The sequence below is a fragment of the Amphiura filiformis genome, chromosome 9, assembly GCF_039555335.1.
Source record: "Amphiura filiformis chromosome 9, Afil_fr2py, whole genome shotgun sequence".
Lineage (NCBI taxonomy): Eukaryota > Metazoa > Echinodermata > Ophiuroidea > Amphilepidida > Amphiuridae > Amphiura > Amphiura filiformis.
Genome location: NC_092636.1, coordinates 34,510,603 through 34,527,434, shown reverse-complemented (window position 1 = coordinate 34,527,434; position 16,832 = coordinate 34,510,603). Strand labels below are relative to the sequence as shown.

The following is a 16,832-nucleotide window of genomic DNA, read 5'->3' as shown; positions in this document are numbered from 1 at the left end:
GTTAATCATACTTATTATAACCACCAGTGAATGAGAAATTGAAGCATAATTTTTTTGTACAAGTGGTTTGCATATGTCTTGGTGTGGAAGGATGCTGCATGCATGCAGAGGCGGGATGCGGAGATGAGTAAAAAAACCGGTATGTGATGGGCAAATGTGCAACCAAGCAAAAACTCTACAGCTATTTGAATTTGTAACCCAATTTGATTAATCCTAGTCTTTGACAAAGACCTTTACATTCCATTCTGAGTGCTGAAGGCATGGGACTGAGGGCTGAGGGCAACCTGTTAAACATAATTTGTACCAAGCTATACTCCCACACAGTCTGCATTATGGAGATGCAGCGGGTTCTATTCATTTCACAGGCTGTATGACAAACTGTAAGCTGGTTCTGAAAACAAACTTTCAAATGTTATAGAAAAAAACTAACATAGCTGGATGTAAAATATTTACGACCATTTTGTTCATCCCTTTTCCTTTCTTTTCCCCCTTTTGGTCATCATATTTTGACATTTATTGTATCTCATCTCAATCAAATCTGGATATGTCATATTTAAAAGTGGTAGTTAAAAGAGTTAAATGCGCTAACACTCAAAATTGAGGTTTGGCACATAAATAGCGAGACGAAGAAGAACTCAAAACCTATCACAACTGGTTCAGTTGTATTTAGCTATCTTGGAGAGTGTCTGATGGCAGTAAGCCAGTACAACGTTAGCATGGTTACATGATCTTATTTGGTATTGGACCATAATTTAAACAGCTCTTTTCAGAGCCACCAACCTTGTAGTAAGGAAGGGGTAACATACTTTAAATTTTAAGAGCCACCATTTCTCCATAGTTATGGACTATTTTTCACATGTCAGAGCTATTATGATCTGGATGAAACTAGTTTCACATAACCTAATACACAGTGAATCTTTTGAAAATCTCCATTTGTATTATGAAAACTGGTTGTAAAAGCATAACAAACAATTCAAAAGGGGTTTCGCACTAGTTAGCTGTCAATCTACACAGTTTCTAATATTTATGGGAAGCACGGTGGTCCAATGGTTAGGGCGCGAGCTTCATAATCGAAAGGTTGTGGGTTCGAACCCCCACCGCGGCCACTGTGTTGCGTCCTTGGGCAAGACGGCTTAATTCCCAATTGCTTCACTCCACCCAGGTGTAAAATGGGGAGCTGCTGGGGGTAATCACAATTAAAGTCAGCTGAGAGTACCTGCGCATCAGTTGCGGACTTGTGGAAGCGGAAATGATTCTGATATATCCTAATGGCAGCGGAATAATTGTTGAAGTGTGCTGGTACTTAGGTGTAGCACACGTTAAATCACCGACATTTATTTATTTATTTATTTTATATTTGTAATGTCATGTTTCTAGGTTAGAGAAACAACTAGTGGCAAATGGTGGTCATAGACCACAAACCTAGCCGGGGGCGTGTTGGTATTTTGGAGCTATACGCCCCAATGTCAGGGATTACTTCCGCAAGGTACAACCCGGTCGGAGTAACTTTAATTATTTGACCTGACCTTTGACCACGGTTGTTTGATGGGATCATTTATTAGTTTTTAAACAAAACGTCATGTATAACCAAATTTAAGGCATAAACAGCTAAAAGTGATATCATGCTAATGTATACAGATGCTTTTGAGCCATTCCCAACTTTAATTTCCCTCTTTTGGCAGTATTAATCTCCTAACCCTTGCAAAAAATAAAGAAATATGATTTAGGATAAATAGCGCCATCTATAGTTTGCATTTAGTTAATAATGAAGCCAATTCTATATACATCAAACAACCGTGTGACTTTGGATGACCATTATGGTCTCATATTCCCCAAGCGTCAGGGATCGTTGTCTGCAAGTTACGCCCAGTTGGAGCAACTTTAAATTTCTCCTGACCTTTGACCTTGGATGATCTTTACAGTTTTATACTCCCCAAGTGTCAGGGAACCTTGTCTGGGAGTTACAGCCTGGTTGGAGCAACTTTAAATTTGTTCTGACCTTTGACCTCTGATGACATTTATGGTTCCATACTCACCAAGGGTCAGGGATCATTTTCCACTAGTTAGTCCAATCGAACAATTTTAAATTTGACCTCCAATGACCTTTTGCGGTTTCATACTCCCGAAGTGCCAGGATTGTTTTCCCCAAATTACAGCACAGTTGGAGTAACTTACAATTTGACCTGACCTTTGACCTTGAATGACCTTTGCGGTTTCATATTTCCCAAGTGTCAAGGATCATTTTCACTGAGTTACAGCCCAATCGGAGAAACTTTGAATTTGACCTGACCTTTGACATCAGATGACCTTTGCAGTTTCATACTCCCCATATGTCAGGGATCATTTTCCACAAGTTACAGCCCAGTCCGAGCAACTTTAAATTTGACCTGACCTTCACCTCGGATGACCTTTATGGTTTAATACTCCCCAAGTGTCAGGGATCATTGTCTGCAAGTTACAATCTGGTTGGAGCAACTTTAAATTTGTTCTGACCTTTGACCTCTGATGACCTTTTGATTCCACCAGGGATGTTGGCCAGTATTTGAAAAGAAGAAGACATAGAGATACATCTCAAAACAAAGAATGTGTTGACACTATTAAAAAATACATTAGCACTATTAATGACCACTACACTAGAAGTTTGCAAAATTTGATGTTAATTTGATCTCATGAAAAATCTAACTACTTCCAGTATATAATTGGACATAGTGTTCAAATGAAAAGTAATAAAAACAAAATAACATTACAGACTGACTTCGATTATTTTAACAAAACTAAAGAAACTGTAATATGGTTTTGATTTAGAATTTGGTTTATTGAAACTCAAGATCATGTTTCAAAGAAACAAGGAAACAAGTGTATAATTGCAAACAAGAAATCAACTATGAATGAAACTATAAGCAACATTTAGGCTACCAATATTGCCTATACAAATAAACTGGAAAATTAAAGAATATACATGTGAAATATGTGAAATTCAAGTTATGTTACTCAAAATTGAGTATTTGATTGAAACGTATATATGCTTATTTCATTGTAAGACAGAATAGCTTATGGGTGAAGAAAGTAATTCTGAAACCATGTCGCTTTACGTATATAAAGGCATGAGCTGACATGCATAAAAACAGAGACAAGTATGTATCTGATTTGAACGAGATACCTTTACTTTAAGCTCCAGACCAGTTACTCTCTAAATGTACACCGAGTGGAAAGAGTGGAAAATGAGTGAAATGGAGGACAACCCCTTGAGTGGAAAAATTCACTCTAAAAGGATTGAAAAAGTAGTCTATAATATGCTCTCAAAATTGTGAATATTGCCTAAAGAAAATGTACTTTATTTAATTTTAGAGTGTTTTCCACTCACATGCTCGAAATGGGTTGTCCTTCATTCAACTCCTTGAAAGAGTGGAAATTCACTCTTTTTACATTTAGAGAGTAAGAACTGCTGACTTTAATACCATACCTGAACTATTATGTGTATGCTGCTTTTAAAATATGACTGCTTAATTACTTCATGTCCTCGGAATCTCAGCAAGCAGAACCAGAGCACAACATGATATTCCAGTGATATTCCATACTATATCTTACACTCAAGTCGAAAATCCTGCCATACAATAACTGTTACAATCACTTTGTACACCAAGGGCAAAGGTTACTATGAACATTTCTTCGTTGTTAGGGCAACACAGATGAATTATAACTTTTCCAATATATAATAATTGTGTTTGAAATAAGAGCTGACTATCACTACACTTCACCAGGGACCATATCCAACTTCCTTAAAGATTTCAGTGAGAACTACAGCTGAAGCTGATTTGTAAATTTTAGGAAGAAGATGCTGAACATTGCTTCCAGCACCCTAAGTTCCAGGGTAGAAGAACTTTCATCTTTTCCAGAACTTTGTACCAGTGGAAAATGATGAGTTGAACAAAAACAAGACAACTCTAAAGGTCCGTTCATACTACCACCGCATTTGCACTTACTAGTATATTGATATGTTCATCAATAATATATTGACATTGATATAATGTTATTATGCATGTTTAATCTTTCAAAGAATTGAGATCTATACTAGGCCTATATCACAGACATGCCTTATGGAAACAATGTTCCATTCTTACAGGAGGGGGCATGTGAAGTGTCATGTTTCATTTCCCCCGAGTTACAGCCCCATTGGAGCAACCTTGAATTTGACCTGAGCTTTTACCTCAGATGACCTTCATGGCTTCATACTACCCAGCGGGATCATCACCCCCCCTCCACCACCACCACCACCACACCACCACCATCATCACCACCACCAGTTAAGGACTTTATTTTTCCGTATTCATATTATAATGGGAAACAGATCATTATATCTTTTTGGCCAAAGAAACATATACATATATCGATGTGGCCAAAAAATGTACTACCCGTGTTTCCAGAAATGAATTATTACCCACTCGCCGACACCCAATCCAATCATGTTCAGACAGGATAGAATCCTTGAGAATTGTGATTCCTTATTCCTATGTCCACACTACTACATGTAGAAATCCTCAAATTTTGCCCCAGTCAGCTTTGGAATTGCAAAGGGAAGCTAAATATGTCCAGACATGCACAAACTCAACATTCATCACAAGTTTACCCCAACTGGGCACTCTACTCAAGGTAAATAGGCCTGCCCATTTGCTCGAGTTGAATACTATACCCCATGTCTGAACACACCTTAAATTGCACTTTGTGGCTGTGATTACCCAAGTATACAGGTGTCAGGGATGATCTCCAGCAATAGCCAGCGGTGCTTCATATCTACAAGGTGTCCTGAGGTGTCTAAATGTTAGCAAAAATGGCTTAATTACTTCAAATATGTACTTTAACGAGTGGCTATTAAAAAAATTAACATTTCTCCCCAAACACTGGTCAATGGGCCATGCATCAGTGCAAATGGCATCAACGTGCTATGCTGCATGTAGCAGATATAAATTTTGAAGCTTTTTAGACTTGTACGAAATGACCCTTAATGAACTTTAACCCCAATTCTGTGTGCAACCTTTAGACACTGGGTATAGCCGATGCTATATGTGGAAGTAATATATTGTACTATGTAATTTGTGGCACAAGAAGCATTTTACAGGTATTTTGTTTTATACCGTAACGCCTATTAATGACCTTTGACCCCAATTTTGTGTGCAACCTATAAACAGTGGATATAGCAGATGCTTATGTGCAAGTGACGTCATTGTAGGATGTTGCATGTAGGAGGAAAAGCACTTTTAGCTCAAATCACATTTATGGCCTATTTGACCCCTCTGTAACGTTTAACCCATTCAAAGTCACGTGACATGTATGGTCGTGGTCAATGATGGTTGTGGCTGTTAGGTCAAAATCGGTCAAAGCATGTCTGAGCTGGAGCAAAAAATGTGTATTTTGTTGCCAGAATTTGGTGACCGATTAGGAAAACAATCCCTAGCCGGGAGAGACCCGGCTAGGTAACAAACTAGAGCTACATGTCAAATATGTCAAAGGGAAGTCCCCTCTAAAGCTTTATGCTTGCTGATTTTTAATATTCTGTGACAAATGTGATGTGTGTTTAAGTTAAATGCATCTAAATGTCAAAAGTTAATTGCTGTGAGCAAAGCAATTTCTCTTGACCATAAACCCAGTATTACCAGAAGGTAGAATAGTGAGATATATCTTAAAACTTAACTGCTTTTCAGGGGTCAATTAATAATGTACCTGAAGGGTACACAAAAATCAAGTGTGTGACTTAAATTAGTCTGTTTTAACAGTCTATAATATCGAATTGATTAATTTGAATTAAACAATTCATCGAGTGGCCATGGCCAGCGCCATTAGACATGTTACAAGACTACCAAGTGACAGGTGATGGACCGTACACACACAAAAGAATAGGCACTTTTTTGATAATTTTCACCAAGGTTACTCAAAACTTACCTAGCTAATTTATTATACAGCAGGGGTCTCTGCCTATTTAATATGTTATGAAAAACATAATTTAAAAAATATTTACCGACGGAAATAAAAATCCATCGACGGATAGTCTTGTTATGCTCTCACAAACTTAGAAAAAAATCTAAAAAATCCAAAATTTTGGTCTAAAAATTGGCCAAGGTTACTGCTGTCCCATTCAAAAGCACAAGAAGACCACCTACAGCGTTGAGGTCAACTTTCTAGACTTCCTGTCTACTGGCAGTAAATGGCTACTACCCAGTGCTAACATCAATGAATTGTTTAATTCACATTAATCAATTCGATATTATAGACTGTTTAAAGTCCAAAATCATGGTAAAGAATCTATCTACAACAATCAATCAATCAATTAATCAATCATTCAATCAATAAAATAAAACTAAAATCAAGTAAAAAACAAAAACAAATCAAGTAAAAATAAAAACAAATAAAAACAATAAATAAACATAAATAAATAAATAAATAAATAAATAAATAAATAAATAAATAAATAAATAAATAAATAAATAAATAAATAATGAATTGAAACTAGGGCTCCTTTGTTAAACTTTCCCATCTTAATAAATAAATAAATAAATAAATAAATAAATAAATAAATAAATAAATAAATAAATAAATAAATAAATAAATAAATAATGAATTGAAACTAGGGCACCTTTGTTAAACTTTCACATCTAAATTCCCAGGCCTAATTCAACATAGCACTGAAACACACATATTATTTTTGTTTCAAAACCTTCATACTCCACCTCTAAATTGAACTATGTCAAATACCAATGAATAAAATGAGATGCAATATTGATAGTATTTTGAATCCTTGAAATAATAAGCTATCTAAATAATGAGTTTCCATTAACAGGAATATTTTAATTTGATGATGCTTAATGTAAGTCAAGATATTGATTAATTAAGGTTGGAATACATAATGAAAATTATCTAGGGCAAATAGTGAGGTTACATTATTCATGATTTCTATTAATGCAAAGCTCTGTGTAAACTCACTTTGATACACTGTAAAATGTCTGTGGTACAATGTGATGTAAAAATACTTATGAAGTAAATTTGTTCAAATTAGAAAAAGCAGAAATGAAAAAAGTGGTTCAAATTAGCAAAAGCAGACATTTTTCTCTCATTTTTATCTTACTCTCATATAGTTGCGAATGGTGTTTTTCTTTCCTTAACTTCAAAACATGATTTTATTAAGTGAGCCAAATATGTGTTGTCGGTACATAAGACTTCAAAATAGCTGAATCAAGGCAATATGCATAAAAAATGGTTGCTGGAAACATGAACATGATAAAAAAAGGGTGGAAAATGTGAAAGAAAATTACATCTTTAACCATTTACCATTTCAGATTTTTAAAAATCAAAATGCACATCTCATATGTGATGAAGTCAAATGAGTTGGATGTCAGGAATATTTATTTTGAGATATAACCAATAATAGTATTCAACTTCCTATGTATTTTATTGTTCTGAGCAACACTAAAATGGCCATATCTCTGGAACCGTAAGTCTAATTATGAAAAATAAAGCTCTGAGAATGGCTTGTGTAATGAAATTGAAAACTGAATTTTGATCATCATACTTATTTTGCTTGATTGCATCACATATTTTGAACAAAGTAATATATAGATCCTGTCAAAATGTTTTACAATCATTGATAAGAGCTATAAAGAAACTCATCCCATGTTTGCAAATTCTGAAAAGTTTTGTGGTTCATTAGCTTTGGCAATTAATATCATGAAATTGTTACAATTTTATCGTTCTATGTAATCAGTTCAAATCCATAAATTGGCAGAAAATGTCACTGCTTATATCCACAATCATACGCATACATAGTTTATACATTAAAACACATCATGCTAGAATGCTATATAACAAGATTACTCCTAATGTAATAATACACACACACACGGCTACAAGCGAAAAGCATAACATTATTAAAACTGCTCGCTAAATACATCCATCACGAGACCAAACTACCATCGTAATATTGAAGTCATGGCTAGACGTGGGTTAGCCCCAGCTCCCGGCCCCATCTGAGTTAAATCGGTTCTGAATCAATACTAACTAACTAACCTTTTGGTCTGCTATATATTAGTGTTCTCTGACTCATACTTGGCACATGATTTGTAACTAACAATATATCGCATGAAAACATCACTCAAATTAATACATTACTGGGAGACCAGACAGCCATTATAAAACTCAACCAGACATGTTGGTTGCCCTGCTTTTTCTTTGTGCTGATTTATACAGGGTGAGGCTCAAATGACTTATGTTGAAAATCATATCTTCAAAATAGTTCCCAGCCCACTACCAGTATTCAAATAATTCCTCTTATTGCATCATGCCATAGGCAATATTAACAATCGAGATGGGTAGATTACTTAAAACTATAGCTATATCTTGTGATTAATCTGTGAAAGGTAACTTATATATATATCAGCCATCTGATAAAAATAGTAAAGTTTGGTGTCATTCTAAAAGCGTGTTTATACTGAGCACCTTGCATTTCCGTGATTTCACCCTCACCCGCATTTTAGTCCTCACACCTTCATTGGGTTATTTCTACTGTGCTGTACAGTGCACTACCCACGTATTTAGTGGGGAGGGCGGAAGTCCAGAAATTAGTCTTTGTGACCTTCAAGGTCAAATTTTGAATGCTCCCACCGTATTGTAGTCAGCTAACATCCGGTGTTACCCGCAAAATCGCCACCCGAACTGTTTCTACAGCGAATGTTACCTATATCCACCACTATTATTAACCACCTCAATAGATGGTTGACGGATTCACTCGCATCACCACGCATACACCTTCACCCGATCTGTTTCTGCTACAGACATTTCCGTGCATTCCTCGCATCATCCCAAATTCACTTGAATTCACCCGCAACCGTTTGCTCAGTAGAAACACACTGTAACTCACCCTGTGATAATACGATAACATGTTCATCCTAACTCAATAATAGGCCCTATGACAAATCAGTATTGGTTTACACAAATATCTAGGCTATATGTTTGTCTCAGCATGGGAGATTCTGTCATTGTATTATTATGGCTTTTATTATATTGAGAAAAGGCGCCTTAACCATGTGGGTCGTTTTACGTTCAGATTTTGCATTTGTTTATAATATATTTACAATAATTTAAAAACATAAAATACTGATAAACCATATTTTGCACATACAACTGAAATTAATTTCAAACAGTACCATTTAAGTATTTATGTGCCACCTTTTTGTAGAGTGTCATTGGTTATTTTGCCCAACATTGAAAATATTTATTAAATAGTGACAATAACCCACATAAAAGAATAATTCTGTCAAACATTACAGTGATTCCTATTTATCGAAAATGTGTTTGCTTAAATATAAAAGAACTTGAATACCATTTCACTTTTACATGAAAGAAAATACATACAAACGAATCTCTGTATTTAATAGAATGAACACTCGCATGCTTCATGAAATGCGATCTTCATTCTCATATACTATGTAAATGCTGTTTCTAATGTTTCCTGCTCCAATATTCATGAAATAAACATTTTTAGAAACATACCGTGATGTAATTTAAGTCAAAATACAAACATAATACAAACTCGCTATGAGGCACGATATCTGTGTTGATAATATTTCACATCAATTGGATTACCATGACAACCATTTAATTGGATATTTTGCTTTAGGGGCAAAACAATATTGCATAACACTTGTTGTCTTATTTGACAGAACCGGATTATGAAATAAGAGCTACAAACCAAATTTGTGATGCAAAATCATTAATAGTCACGTCATATCACATGTGGTATGACCTTTTCCGAGAGAAATTACTTTATTTATAAAGGTTATAATATGGAAAAAAAGATGATTGCAAAATAAATGTTTTATAAGGTAGGCATTTGGTTTGCAGATATGAAAATAGCCAGACATGATGACTTGCTGAATCTCTTCATCTTTTCTATCTTTTAATTCAAGTGATATGAGGCATGACAAATAAGCATGCAGGATACCAACATGAATTTTTTACATGAAGTAACATTTTGTTTTAAATTTCTCTCAAGTAGTAAGTGATATGAATCATCTTCATCAACACCAGCATCAGAACTATAAATGATGATTTAATACGTGAAAATTACTTGAAATCAGCCGAAACATGTCCACGGTCGGTAAAATGTTTTTTAAAACATTCTACCAATGTTGTACCAAACATTCTACCAAACATTCTAGAATGTTTTTTAAAACATTGTACTGTTAAAACAATTACAGTGAGCCCAGGATAGTGAGGCACAAGGTCTAAATTGGAACAGCCATTTGAGTCTTTAGAGATTGTGTATTCCCATCTTTTTCATTAAAGCTGAAGGCAAAATTGTTGGGAGTGGTTTTCTATTCTCTAACATATTGCTTTTTCATTCTCATCTTCTATTATTTCAATATGGACAGTAAAATGTGTAACTTTTATTCAGTTGATCTAGTTTACACATTTAAACCGGAACCATAGAACACTGTGTTAATTTAACTATAATGCATGAAGTTAATCATGAATGAATAAGTTGTTTTCAAAATACTTTATAAATGAAACATATTTCAGCTGTTATATTTCACAAACCATAATTGCAATTCCAACTCCCCTTTTTGATGTGTCATAAGGCTGTTTGGAATGAGTAAAAATGGTGAGATTCTTCACAAGGTGATATCTTGCCTGCTCTTTTATCAAAATCATGAACTTAATTTAAATTCTAATTACCCTCATCAATCTTTATTTATCTCAGTCATTGAATTAGTTAATTGCTCTGTTGACCTGATCATTATATTGAAGCCAATTCAAATGTGGGCATCTGAGATTTTAAAATGGTTGCTTATATCTCCTTGAAACATTATATAAATGAACAGTCAGACAGTTTGATAGCATCAGTAACATCAGTTTGACAAAGACAGTTGATACTGAGAAAGCTCTGGCAAGTGATCAATTTTAGCTGTGTAAAGGCATAGTACACATCAACATGTTGAAAGTCATCATCTAACATCCATTGTCATCTCCCTGTTATCATCACTATTATTTGGTTTATCTCAAGTTTGGTAGTGACGTATGTGTGCCTATTTCACTCGCCGCAGTATCAAATCGTGCAGGTAAAGTTAAACACGCTGAGTGTACATGCATGTGGCGCAACCGCGAAAAAGCATTGATGTCATTACCAAACTTGAGGTGAACCAAATTATATCATTATCATCATCATCCTCATCACCATGCATGAAGAACATCATTGTCTTTCTCCTCATCATCATATTGTTTAATAATTGTATGAACATCATCATCAATGGAAGTACCAGCATCTCTGTCTATCATTGACTAAATACTAGTAGAGCCGATTTCTAAATCCGGTATTTTTATATTGATTCTGCTATTGATTCTGTTGATTCATCAATCTGTACGATGTCAAAATATCAGAAAATACAGTGACACAAACTCTGGTGAATGAATAATCAAACTCAAGGTCACAAACATCGCTTCTTTCACAATTCATTTATAAATAGATATATCTGCAGATGCTTGCCTTGCTTTAATTGCTTCATGCGTGTTAAATGAACGATTGATATTGGTATTGATGGCTATCTTGATTCAAGCCAATGATTAATCATCCATTTTGGACATTATAATATTTAAATTCAATGAACCCATTTTCGAGTTATAATAGAGTATTTTGAATGGTTGAAAAAATAATGGTTAATGGTTTAACTTAGTTGTTTTGCAGAGGATGATTTAAGCACTTCCCAGCAAGTCTTGGGGTTAGCACAGCTGTGTGAGTGAACATGACACCACTGCCCGCCCACTGCATACACATGTGCATGGTGAAATTTGAATTTGGACAGATATATTTACAATAAATACACCTTCAAAGGGTTGGTCGATTTCACATTTTATGTTATCTACAGAAGGTGTGAATTATCCTTCATGCATACATCACTTTAGATCTGAAATCGACCAAGTAATAATGACACACGGGCAATTCTAAAACAACATCTTTTGCACAGAGTTCAATGGGATTTGAAAAGTAAAGTGGCAGTTGAAACTCTAGTGATAACACTTTTACAATGCATGATGGGGCTTCCTTAAATCATCCTCTGGTTGTTTTGCAGCTGTGGATATTACACAAGATATTTTCACAAATAGTGACAAAAGCCATTAAATCACACAAGTTGTTGCAAGAATTATGTCGGATTTACTGACTTACACAAAACATAATTAATACAATTGAAAGAAAGTGACTTAATAAAATAGAATACTATAATATTAACAATATAAATATAATTAATATATAAAGTAGCGCTTGTTCAACATATGTGCATGTACATTAGCCTAAAAATTATATGATGTGATTTCTTTTAAAATTTAGCCAATACAGTTTATCAGACACTTAGTAATCCAATGCACATGCAGCTAGTTTAAACTTTCATTCGCTTTTCTCATGAGAATTTTAAATAAAGGATACAGAACCTATATACTGGAGTTACTTTTCTTTTCAAAATAAACAGTGGGCTATTGCATTTGAAATCTACCATACCCCTGCAGAAGATTTAAGAAAAGTGTTCCACAGAGGGAGTATGTTTTACAAATGGAATTGGCTAACAATGTTATTTTGAAACTCATAGTTCCCTCTGTATGCTTTACCTTTATTATTATACCACTGGAGTATTTCAAATGGAAGTTACCTATTGTCCATTGTACTTGAAATCCATACTCCCTCTGTGGAAGACTTTAGCTAAATATTCCACAGGGGTGTGGATTTCTAATGGAATAGTTCCATTGCTTTGTATGAAGTATGGCCACTTCTCGCCCAGCCTAAAGGCATGCTATACTATTTCTTCTGCCCTTAAGTGCACAATAGTAAATAAACATGCACTTAGGAACTACAAAATATCCTTAAGACCCTTAATAAGACAAGTGCTTTATTTTGTTTATATATTTGTTACAGACCTTAGGGAAAGCAAATAGCAAATATATCTGACATCAATGATATAAGATAGATGTACCAGTTAATCTAATATTTCCTATATTTTTTTCTAATAGAAATATGCTGTTGAGCTTTTGACATACGTGTATTGTACCCGGTGTCGTCACTTTACATTCAAAGGCGTAACGCATGATCGTTCCCTAAGTCAAAAATACCCCCCTATTTTGCGCGGTTTCAAGAACATTTTCGTCATTTTTACCCCTATTTTACACGCAGGTACAAATTAGCCTTAAAAATACCCTATTTTTTTGCATTTCAAGTACACTTTTACAAAAGTACCCTTTTTAACATTTCAAGAACACACACAAAAAGCTACAAAAACACTTGTTCTGATTCATTTTCGTTTCTGAGGAGAACTCTGTTGTCCTTTTAATATATAAATGAGGAAAATATCAGAAAAATATATACAAATACATCCAATAGAGAGTTCCCGTGTTTTGGGTTACCCGCCATCTTGGAGGGAAACCTAAACTCCGTTTACAATTTTCAGAATACCAACACTCGCGCAATAATTAGCAAATGTTATTTTGTAGAATGTAGCACCAATAGGGTCATTGAACAAATCAAAGGAATGAGGAATACGGCGGTTCGAATCACGTTATAAACACTATTGTAGTCCGTTCCGCTTGAAAACACGGGAACTCTCTACAGGATGCATCACTTGAACTCGTCACAATCGCGGCACTATTTCTGGCATTTGCCACGAACAATTCCTTTATGATCAGCTTGATCAGGTGCCATTTCGAAGAGTTTGTGGTCCGGTTTGTGGGTACCCGGTTTGTCAAGGCTCGTCATTAATAAAGCCGATGAAAAAAGTCTCATGGAATCAGCGGCCAAACTGGGTAAGTCCCCAGTGACGTAATCGGTGTAAACAAACCATGAAACAAATAAAACCGAGTCGAGCGTGTTGCTGAATATTTAAGCCGGGATATTAGGAAGGCAAAAAAGTTTCACAAAAGTGAAATCCGGGAGTAAATTGAGCGAGAAATGGTAAGATTTCTTGGGATTTCAACATTATCAATTTATCATGATTCACAAAAATATACCCTATTTTTTAATTTCGAGTACACCGTCGTCAAAAACAACCCTATTTGTTAAACATCGCGAACATAAAATGTTCGCGAACATAGTTTAAAAATAACCCCTTTTTTCGCGAAATTGGGAACGATCATGCGTACACATAGTCAATGTTAAGTGACGACACCGGGGTATTGTACAACCAAAGTATTCTAGCACTTTGGTACAACATCAGCTGCTTCAATTTGATTAAGAAACAAGATATCCTGATATATCATTTCTAATTACTTCCATGAAACAATTTATGTCACAGTGATTTTTCAATATTTCAAGGTTATGTTATCCAAGCCAAAACCAATTAATAATAAATGATCATCATAAAATAAAGATAAGTAATTAGTAGTAGTTAAAATACATTTTTTTTCCCAGTAGCAGCACACTACAAAACGTTATATTACGCAGATACTGAGAAACAGAATAATTCTGTTTTTAAGTCTACAATTATCCTGTATGTTTTCTTGGCTTACAACTCCCTATTACACCTGTGTAGGGTAGAGCAAGTAATGTAAAATGTAAATTGCACTGCCCAGATGCACAATCTATTGGCAATGTGGGTTTGAACCCATGATCACCAGTTACCTTACAACTATCACAATATTGCATAACAGCTTTCACTTCAGCTTTCACCAGAGATACCCACTTCCAAAAACAGTGAAAGTGATCTGCCTTTTTGGTATCCATACCGGTATAAGGATAGCAACAGCATACTACAATTGGTATCTGCCTGTGTACCATCTCACAATTCCAAATCAGGAAAAACAGTGTGTTGGAATGAGTGGGTGTTAGTGTGTTTTTGTAATTACACTACAATTACTCATGGCTAAATTGTGACCAAAATCACAAACCATCATGTGACATCCTCATCAGACACTTCAACCATAATGGACCAATTCTTGCGCAGCATATTTTAACCAAACTGTGATAATTACAAAACCACCGGAAAATTTTCAATTTAAAAGTGTAACACAATATCATATTACAAACAGATGCTATGTTACTTAAAGTCTCATTCCATCTAGATCAAATATCATTCCGTAGGATTTGGTAATACATTTTAATTACCAGTGCAAGTACATGCAGGCCTATGCGGCAAATTCTAGCATTTCTGTACATATTATGAATTCTGTACAATCGCTTCAAGATATATGTACAGCTATGTGAGTAAAAACAAGTATTCAAATAATTTTGATTTTTAAAGCAAGCAATTTATTTATTTTACTGCAAATTTATAGCCTGATGGCACCATCAAAGATGAAATGTGACCAATAGCAAAAAGCCAATCAGTTACACTGCAACAAGAAAAATTTGTAAGCATTAACAGTATGTATGATCTAAAATATTGGTTAAGCATGTACAATACTGGAAGCAAGCAAGCCATGTGCAATAACCAATTGGATCATATAATTAACAAGTGGCATGGATAGAAATACCGTCAAAACATCTTCACCACGTTCACTACAAATCAATTCCATTCACCATCTGCTTCACACCTACAAGTTACCATCACAGCACATTATAAAATATACCATAAGGCAATGACAGGATACATTTGGTACCATTTTATACAAAAATTCTGACTAGAATCACAAATTCTGGTAGCTTACCTGAAAATCATGGCTGCTGAATGCACATTTGCCGGTGTGTATGCATGTATGGAGATGGGTGGGTGGGTAAGTGATGCAGTCGTGCACTGTAGGATGGATATAGAGAATCTCATCTACAAGCGCACACACGGCGGCGGCATAAGGTGCTCTTACTTGCTAAACAGCAGTATGGATAATATGATGGTAAGGATCATCCATTTTGCTTATAGGGGTGTGTGTGAGACTAGGCAGTGATGATTGATTTATAGACCGTTTTTTCAGGCATCAACCAGTGATTCAGATTACTTGCTCTGCTTATTTTAGCCAAGTGTTATTGTTTGGATATAGTCCCTGGAGGTACATAATGCTCTTTTGTCCACGTTTTATAGTGCGTATTTCGTATATGACAAGAATCATTTGCTTGCTTTGTTCGTTTGTCACAAGTTGAAAAAGTACAAATTTTATCTTCAAAATGCCTAAACTGTAACCAATGCAATTCTATTTATATTTTCAAATCTTCTGGTTATGGTCTGATCATTAACAATAATAAGAAAACATTTGTTTGCCTTTTCTTTTTTCCTTTTTTTCCCTTTATCAATTAAGTGTGCAGTGCCAGCAGCAAAATGATACCAGTTTTATGAGATATGAAAAATTATATTATACCAAATTTAAATATTTGAAAGTATGCGTGGACACACTGACACCTCAGGATATCTAGCGGTCTATGACAAATGTGTGCCCGTCAGGTCATACTGGTACCTGATCAATCACAAGTAATAATCGCTGACCGATTCAATATCATTAATTATGTATTATTCATTATAATTAGTACGGTCACGGGTGGAAGGGCAGAGATTTTGTGGTTATTATAATGACATTGAAACCACTGTTGGTGAGTTAATATTGAAATCAATTTCAGCAAGAAATTATAATAAAAATCTATTATCTTATTGTAAACTGTATCAAAAATAAACATTTTTGAATCTGTGAAATATGTATTAGAACAGATTTAAATAAACTAGTACTATTTGAATTAATATTTGTAACTTACTATATTTTGAATTATTCCTCCCACTGAGTAAATACTTTATACAAAGATATATCATGGACTGTAGAATTGTTTTTCAATGGTCCATGCATAAATATAATGATGTTCAAAACCAATATGGAAAAGCACACACTGT

At 34.8% G+C, this 16,832-nt stretch overlaps 1 protein-coding gene across 9 annotated transcripts in view; it reads right to left on the bottom strand.

Annotated features, from left to right (window-relative positions):
• LOC140160914 (tripartite motif-containing protein 2-like) overlaps positions 1-16,832 on the bottom strand; it is a 66,632-nt gene that overhangs the window by 25,354 nt on the left and 24,446 nt on the right. For 5 of the 9 annotated variants that reach the window (XM_072184248.1, XM_072184255.1, XM_072184256.1 and 2 more), the window contains exon 1: positions 15,670-15,804. The exons of the other annotated variants lie outside the window; for them this stretch is intronic. The gene's annotated coding sequence lies outside the window, so the exon portion shown is untranslated. Of the gene's footprint in view, positions 1-15,669; positions 15,805-16,832 lie in introns of those variants that run through there. 9 annotated transcript variants of the gene reach the window in all.